Source organism: Triticum aestivum, chromosome 2B (assembly GCF_018294505.1).
Source record: "Triticum aestivum cultivar Chinese Spring chromosome 2B, IWGSC CS RefSeq v2.1, whole genome shotgun sequence".
NCBI classification, from domain to species: domain Eukaryota; kingdom Viridiplantae; phylum Streptophyta; class Magnoliopsida; order Poales; family Poaceae; genus Triticum; species Triticum aestivum.
The window spans coordinates 757,969,830-757,978,888 of NC_057798.1; the positions used below are offsets into that span (position 1 = coordinate 757,969,830).

The window sequence follows — 9,059 nt, forward strand, 5'->3', positions numbered from 1 at the left end:
ACTTCCTTTCTCAATCTTCCATTTTCTTAAATAGATGAATCACATCATCGTTCATAATTGTAGAAAATATATATTTCCCCACATAGCAAATCAAGCACTCATTCATGAAATCGTCATCCATTTTGTTTCGCAAAACACTCTTGACAATATTCATTGCTGAAAAGTATCTCTCCACTGTGGCAACCATCAAAATTTGCATCAACTTTAGAAGTTGATACACCAAAGGAAAAACAAGATGCTTTCCTAGTGCCCACCAACACTTTAGCAAGATCATCAATGCCATCCAAATTGGCAAATCTTTGGTCCGCTCGAACATTGTCAATGTAAATCCAAAGTTCATGGCCAAGATAAATCAATTGTGTTGAACTGAAATCATCAGGATAGAACTCAGCTAACTTCAATAAACTCTTCAAGTTAAAAACAGCAAACGAGTTTTTTGGGTTAAAAGAAGCCATGTGAATAAGCAATGAATAATTTACTTCATTGAATCTTTCATTCAACTCCCTAAGTTGACGATCAATAACAAAAGTAAGACACATTATTTGGTAATGATGGAGGTTTGTTATATTGGGTCTTTTTTGTGGTGTACATTGGTTCTTGCAGCCTATGAGGCCCTCTAGTTAAATATCTTCGTCTGATCTGGTGTTATATTGGGTCTTTTTTGTGGTGTACATTGATTCCACAATTATGATTCTTAGTGTACTGTGATATTCTTTTTCGATCAGTTAGTTCAGTTACGAAATTTAGTCCAAAGGCTGAAGATAATACACATGCATGTCACAAGGCATACCTGCGAAGAGTCGATCTAGGCTTGGTGGATTAGCACCAGATAATGGAGTAGGGCGTTTCGGTGCCCAGGCTCATCTGCACCCGGTTAAAAAAAATAAAAAAAATCTGAAAATTTCAAAAAAAAATTGTGCGGTAGAAAATTTGATGCATGAGGGTCGTTCAAATTTCAAGTCATTTGAACATCTGAGCAGCTCTCAGCAAAAAAGACAAATCGGGCCAAACAGTACATGAACAATAAATATTTTTACAGACCCTCAATTTGTCTTTTTTGCTGAGAGCTTCTCAGATGTCCAAATGATTTAAAAATTGGAGCGGATCTCACACATCAAATTGTCTACTGCACAAAAAAATGGAATTTTTTAAACATTTCTAGTATTTATTTTGATTTTTTTCGTCAACGCGGGTGCAGATGAGCTCGGGTGCAGAGATGGATTTTCGCAGATTATGGCACAACAATCGGCTGACTGTCGTCCACTGATTAGATCAAAATCCCTCTGATTCGTCGGCTGTGATTCTACCAGGCGGCACCTGCAAGAAATTTTCACATCGGAAGGGGATTGGGGAATTAGGGATTGAGAGGAGGCGATGAGATGAAGAGAGAAAAACTCGTGCGCGTACAACAACGCATCTGCGTATTGGAAATTAAGGAATTAGGAAGGACTGCTTTTGGGCTGTGTGGAATTAGGCTGTGCTTTGGGCTTCTCCGACTGGGTTGGGGTCAAAGTCAAATCCTATTAACAAGATTACTTCAGGTTACGATCGGCACTGGTGTCAATTGACGCCAGCCTTTACACGCGAGCTCCATCCTAATTTTGGTGATGCAGCAAAATGTGATCATGACCATTGGAGATTATGCTTTTTTTCCGTTGCAATGCACGAGCCGTTTTTGCTAGTAATACAAATTACTTTCACGAGAAAAACTCCAATAAATAACCGCATGACGAAGGTGCGCGTCACCTTCTAGTGCAGGTGGGGGTGGAAAACAATGATCAAAGTAGTTGAATCGTATACAGGCCCGGCCCTGAGGGGGGGCAGGGGGGGCGGCCGCCCCGGGCCCCCGAGGCCGAGGGCCCCCCCAGGACGTCGTCCTCTGTATTGGGCTTGGGCCAATGTGCTCTGTATTAGCGCAGCTGCTGAGATCGCTCCGAAGCCACGCTGAAAGTTAGGTCGCGGTTAATCAGGGCCTATTCCATCCTCGATTCATACTTCCGATCTGACTATCCACGATGCCGCCGCCGGTCCGCTCTTCCTCGTGCTTCTTTGATTTCTTTCGGCTTTCCATCCGCCGCGGGCATCAAGATTATGAACTTCGATGGTCTTATTGTTGTCATCCGCGGAGACAGGTTGCCTCTCATGGCAAAGCTTCTGCCTGTAGTCGCTGCTGCTGCTGCTGCGTGGTTGAAGTCCATGCTCTTGGTGGCTGCCCCCTGACGGAAGGCAAGACTGCATTTTCTCTTCAAATATCTAGCTGATTAATATATTCGGTGTCTACTGTTTGCCGTTTACTGTTAAGTTGGTATTAACTAGCGCAAGTGAGCGTTGTACTGGCAGTACTAACTTACTCATGGTTGCTCACTTTTTGCATAAGAACATCTGACTTGTATACATGTCTTGGAGAACGTAGGTCCAATATTGATAATGATTTTTCTGCATCACTTGCCTCACTTTTCTTGTCTGAGCACTTCAATCATAGGTTTTCCTTTAGCCATGTCTCCAAGATCTGTTCTCATAATTTCCCAGACACACTTTTAGTTCATTGTTACAATATGACCATTGATAATCAAATGATTGTACATTACCTAAGGATATACTGTACTAGAAAATTATTGGTTTGTGACTGTGCCATAATAATTAGTAAAATTATATTAGTTGATCTTGTATATTGTGTGGCTTTGTAACTTTGCCCGAGCATATCAATATACTTACATATATTGACTATTTTTGTACGTATACATTAAGGGGCCATGTTTTAGTTTCGCCCCGGGCCCCCGAAATCTCAGGACCGGCCCTGATCGTATAGCTCATAAGATTTTTGCTATAGCTAATCCTTTTTCTTTTTTGCTATAGCTAATCGTGATGCTTACACAGGTGTTCGCCGCTTTGATGCACCGCATTACGTGTCCATACAGCTGCATGAAACGGAAAATGGAGCAAATTCCTTGATGCAAAGCACTATCTTCTCCACAAAAATACCCTTTATTAACCTTATACGTACTCCCTCTGTAAACAAATAGTATAAGATCTTTTAGATCACTCCACACCAAGCCTCGCGGCCGGCGTACGTGGAGATTACACAAGATTTCGTCCCAAGAAATTAACAGGAGGAGATTGCACAACAAAGCGGCACACTTACAGTTACAGGAAACAACAAGAACCCGCAAGCTTAATTACATGGCGTGCACTGAAAGAAACAGGCGCACGAATCTGCAACGACAAATACAGTACATCTTCAGCCCGCATCAGCATGCATGCAGTGTGCTAATTGACTCCCGCCCCTGATCCTCCTGACACGTTGGGAGCTCTCGATCGAATCTCGACGTGCTGCAACAAAAACAAAAGGCACACACGCTGAGTTCTCTGCTATGTACACACATACTAGTACTCTACGAGGTATGGAAACGGGACAGAGTCGTATGCACGTACCTCCTTCATGGCCGGCTTGGTGGCCTCCTCCTTCTCCTTGGCCGCGGAACCGCGGCCGCAGCCGGTGACGCGGTCGACGAGGGCGAGGAACCTCTCCTTGAGCTGGGCGGTGAAGTTGGCCATGTGGTCGAGCGAGCTGTGTCGAATCCTTCTTGAGTTTGACTGGCTGGCAAATTGTGCTCTGAAGTCTGAAGTTCAAGTTGCTATTGCTTCTAGTGGTGAGTGGTCACAGCGATCACCGAGGACGGATTTATACACGGCGAGGTGGACGGGGACCAAACGCTCTCGTCGGCCAGTTTCAGCGGACACGACAGGGACGGCCCACGCGCGCGGAAGGATCGGTAATATTCATTCACATAGCTTTTGCCTTTTCCCTATCTGCATGCATATATTCCCGTAACTACGTTGTCCCACCATGCAATCCCGCGGTCGACCATCGATGCCTCGATCTCGATGGCCCAGCTTGGAGAAGCCGGGAACCTTCGGTATTCCACATGCGTGACACTCGTGTGCACACGTATCCGGACGGCGTACCGCATGATGGACTCGCGTGTGTGAGACAGTACAATTAATCAAAGTAGCTCACATACACGCGAAAGTGCTCTTGTGAGCTCGAGCTCACATACACGAGCATATTTGAAGGGAAGGTCTTCATCCACTGGACGAACATCGCCGAAAGGCCTGAAAAAATTCAGAAAAATACAGGCACCAATGTCGAGTCTAGAATTGAACTCTGATGTATTGTGTATACCAACTGGTGTATACCACGATCCTTCTAACCATCCAATCACATGTTGGTTCGCCGCGTGTGACTTTGAGCTTGGGACGACAAAGACCCGAGGAAGAATCGGCCCGTTGAGGCCGGCCAGGCCCGGGTATAAAGTTAATTAGCCAAGCTAGGCTTTGGTACCGTTCTCCCTCCAATATATTTAGTTTCTCTATTTTATTATTCTCCTAAAAAATCTATATTTTATTATTTTATGATTTACTTTTTTACGGATTTGTTTTCATGCATTGCAGCAGCTATACAATTTTTTAATCTTATATCTGTTCCCTCTAATTAGAAATAAAATATTTATTTTAAAAATGAAAAAGGGAGCTGCGTTCTATCATTCCACGCTTCCAGCTCGTCCTACAAATACCAACCATCAAGAATCATTCAGCATGCAATTTAATCATGTCATTTCCTCCTTGTTCCAACTTTAGATTGCTCCGTAAACATTGGGGCCTCTAGTCACTCGGCCAACTGGAATGCTAGCTCTTTTGGTGCTATAAAGTGCAATGATTTGAACGGAAGAAAATCATTCGAATTATGGATGCTCTTTTAATTAAAGTGCTCGGCCAACCTTGTACCTTGTTGGGTGCTATCATGTGGCCGGTCTGCTTAATTATGAAAGTTTACTAGCTTGGTAGCTGTTTGCACTACATATCCAGACTGTCCATATATAGTCGCTGAAATAAGTGTCTAAGATGATGATCTCGTTGAAATAGCTATATGCTGTTCTCCATACAAAAGGGAAATTAAGAAAAGGGGGAGTAAAAAATTGTAAAATAATATTTATTACCCTATATTATAATTTCCACTCGTCACTTAGTGCATATATACTGGTTGGCTAAATAACGGTCAACTAGCTTTTCACAAAAAAAAAGGTCGACTGACAGTAGAGGCGTATTTTGTAGCTGGTGCAGATTTTGAGAGGCATATTTGAATTCATGATTTCTTCAGTGGTAAATTTGGCACTGCCCAAAAGTTCAGTGCACACATTTTGTTTGGATCCTTGTTGAGTTTCTAATGTGAACAAAAGAAGTTGTTGTCCGAACCTCGAAAGGTGAAACCATTGTGCCTTTTACGACAACTAGTAACTCAACATGTGCAATGCACGATTAGGAGGGGTGCATCAACACGTGTGCGATTCCGAAGGATGCACTGGTTAGAAAAGCATTATAACCAGTGGTAGTGGAGGGTAATTGGCAAGTTTAGGCATATTGTAAGTATGTTGTATTGTGTTTGGATCAAAGTAACCAGTGCTTTTTATATTAATAATGGAATTTGTTTAGGCTAGGTACATCCAAAGGTTTATGGAGGCTGGCGGGGTACGAGCTTTGCTACACCTACGAAAGATAGCAGTTCCGAAGATCATACCAGTGGGATTACATGGCAATTTTTGATTAGAGGGGGGGGGGGGGGGGGGGGATTTAGGATTTTTGTGGGGTACAGAGTAGCACAACAGGGAGAGAGGCAGTTTGGAGCTCGGGCTCCATAGAGCCTTTAAAAAATAAATCAAAAAGCATATTTCAAAGCTCAAGAAAATCTGAAAATAATTCTACATGTTCATATGGATTATAAGTTTATAAAGTTTCACAATCAAATGCAGTGACATGCGAGCTATACACATAAAAGATAAATCCATGCATTTTTAATAGTGAACACTATATAAGGTGTATTTGTTTTTTCAAAAGTCAAACGAGTGCATGTTTGACCGACTTTTTAGAAAAATAGATATCCACTATACGAAATTTTTATCATTTGATCATGAAAAGTAGTTTCATATTTTATCTATTAGGTATTCCAGATATTGTTATATTTTTCTATAATCTTGGTCAAACATTCAAATGGTTGACTTGCATGGAAACCAATACACCTTATATTCCGGAACGAAGGGAGTATTTTCAAATTCCCATATTTGCCTTTTTTGTGTAGATCTCATCTTAATGTATACCATCATCAAACTATACACACATGTAGTCTACATCCATATGAACATGTGTGATTTGTTTTCAGAATTTTCAAAACCGTTAAATGTGATTTTTGTTTTTTTTAAAGAAAAACCTCCATGGAGCTCAAGCTCTATTGTGCATTTTCGCTTGACGTAGAAACTAATTGCTCCTTTCCAAATTAAATGAAGTTCTAACTCTATTTTTGCGGGGAATGAAGTTCTAGCTTTGTTGTAGATCGAACTTGTTCAACTTCGACTATGTGCACAAAAGATACATTAATATCTAGAACATAAAATATATCTAGGACGAAAATATGTTCGATGGTGAAACTAATGAAACAAATTTGGTTTTATAGATGTTGATATTAAACTTGGTCAACGTTAATTTCACTTGCAACAATATTCCAACTGTTTACATTAATTTGAAGCGGAGGAAGTAAGGAGATGATGGCGTTATTAACATAAAAATGATTCTTATTTGTTTTTCTTAGCTGAAAATGATTTCTTATTTGTGGGAAAACATATAAGTGATTAGAGGGGAGTCAAAAATTGTGCGTGCAACGACTAGGTGATAATTATGAAGTTATAGCTCATACTTTTTTGTTCGTCTACATAGATAATGCAGTGTTATTCTCGACGGGGTAATTGAAGTTCTCGCATCAGTTAAAGAAGTTGAAGCATGATAAACCCATTTCCAGCTACAATTGCAAAAATAAGTGAAGGACAGAAATAAGCATCCGAGACTTCAGGCACCCCCACAGTAACAGAAATGAATGGCAGAAGGGTCACGGAATCCTACAAAATTTTGCAGAGGTGCCCGAACCTGCAACTGAAACATGGAACGTTAGGCAACGCATTGTCACCCAACAAAACATTCCCAACGACAGATGTAAATAGATGGTCCAGAAGAACGATCTCGATTAACATCGACAAGGAATACCTAGCTACGACCACAAAGGGAGGGCACGAAAAAGCACATCGAACAACAGCGAGACCGTAACAACGACAAAAGTAAATAAATGGACAGAAGCTGCTAGCAACATGACCTATTTCTTCTTCTACCCTGGCTCGGAGACCGACGGCATCTCCCCGGCTGGTGCCGACGTCTCCGCGCTGCCACCGCTCCCCGGACATCGAGCGCATCTGATCTATCCTTCACACACAGATTCAAGATGAAAGAAACTCAGAATCGTACGCCTGCAGAACACGACTGAAAATGAAGACAAGAAGAAAGAAGAAGCAGCCAATGTATACCAGGGGGGCTATGTATCACCGGCCAATGATCTGATCATCTACCCCGACATGGCGACATGCCGTAGATAGATGTCACGAGCACATACATCTCTCTCTGCCAAGCTCGGATAGAAGAGGGGAGACCAAGAGGAAAACACCTCCGGCCGGTCCCCCGAGGGCTGCCCACGGGAGCCGTGGGTGATTTTATAGCAGCCTTGTCGCGGCACGTCGGCTAGTTGAAGCCATTTAGGCATGGGATGCCGTAGTGGCCAGTTGATCATATGCATGGCTATGGCAGCGTAGCTCGTGTCGTTTCTCTAGGGGCATGGGCCGCCATGCCGTGCCCTGAGCTCTGAGCTCTGACTCTGAGGGAGATCGTGCATGCATGCATGCATCAGTGCATGTGTTGCTTGTGGCAGAAATCACTGTTTTGACCTAAGGACGAAATCAATTCACAAACTGAACTGTTATGAAAAAAATTCACCCAACTGACCTTTTTATGTGGCGCCCGACAACTAGGCGTCACACTACACTGTGCAGCGTCTAACACACAGGCGCTACACATCTGGACAGCGTGGCACCCCGGAGCCAGGCCTGACCCCACCCCTGATGGTGCAGCACCTAGGCGAAAGGCGCTACACTATCATGTGCAGCGCCTAGACGAAAGACGCTACACATGCACTTACTAACCGCCTCGGGGCAACAGAGAGCAAAGCTAAAAATTGCTAAGTCAGTGTGCAGCGCCTGAGAGCTAGGCGCTACACGATACAGTGTAGCGCCTAACGTCTAGGCGCTGCAAGATTGATCCACCGCATGTGGCATGACCGGCTGAGCTGTAAACGCATAGGGCGTGGCGTGACATGACATGCACGGTCAAAATTTGAGTTACTACCTGCACTTGCCCTGCCTTGCTCGCAGTAGGTAGATATGCCATGCGATGAATCTATCCCTACTATTGGTAAGTTCTGTTGCGCATTTACTGTTTACGTACGTACTGCCCTGCAGTGGCTAGTAGCAACAGCTCTGCGCTTCCGTTTTACTGTTACCACCACGGGCCGGCCGACACTATTCTTGATTAACTACACTGGCTAGTTGCTAGTTGTACTCCACTGCTCAATGCCTGGTCATTACTGAAGGAGAGACAAAATCTGGCGAAACTAAACGAATATACTACTCTCTCCAGCGCGCGCTCACTCTTGTTGATCTTGGGCTACATATTCCTTTTATTTAATCGATCCATGCACATATGCTCGTTCTGATCATACCCCGGGCTCTTTTTTTCTTTCTAAGAAGATCATTTGATCTGATTGCATAGTGGCCGACACATAACAGGGATGGAGAAGATCCGCGGTGACCGTCCAAGGGTCCGTGCTTGCTTGCTTTTAACCGCAGGAGCATGGGTGTACAAATACGTGACCAGCAGCCAGTCTCTGCCCCTGAGCCAACCAACCTGCAGATCAACCACAGCAGGTAGTAACTCAAATTCTGACCGTGCATGTCATGGCATGTCAGGTCACGCCGCGCCCTATGCGTTTAAGCTCGCCGGTCAGGCCACGCGTGGTGGATCAATCAATTTTTAGTCTTGCTCTCTGTTGCCCCCGAGATGGTTAGTAAGTGCATGTGTAGCGCCTTTCGTCTAGGCGCTGCACATGATAGTGTAGCGCCTTTCGCCTAGGC

At 43.6% G+C, this 9,059-nt stretch overlaps 2 long non-coding RNA genes across 2 annotated transcripts; both read right to left on the reverse strand.

Annotated features, from left to right (window-relative positions):
• Nucleotides 1-2,966: 2,966 nt before the first annotated feature.
• LOC123042503 (uncharacterized) lies at nt 2,967-4,758 on the reverse strand. The gene is made up of 2 exons (XR_006418814.1): nt 3,433-4,758; nt 2,967-3,330 (listed from the first exon to the last, which is right to left on the reverse strand). It is a non-coding gene; the product is annotated as an uncharacterized lncRNA (long non-coding RNA).
• A 2,285-nt stretch (nt 4,759-7,043) lies between these two features.
• LOC123042504 (uncharacterized) lies at nt 7,044-7,620 on the reverse strand. Its single transcript, XR_006418815.1, has 2 exons — nt 7,404-7,620; nt 7,044-7,302 (listed from the first exon to the last, which is right to left on the reverse strand). It is a non-coding gene; the product is annotated as an uncharacterized lncRNA (long non-coding RNA).
• Nucleotides 7,621-9,059: the final 1,439 nt, after the last annotated feature.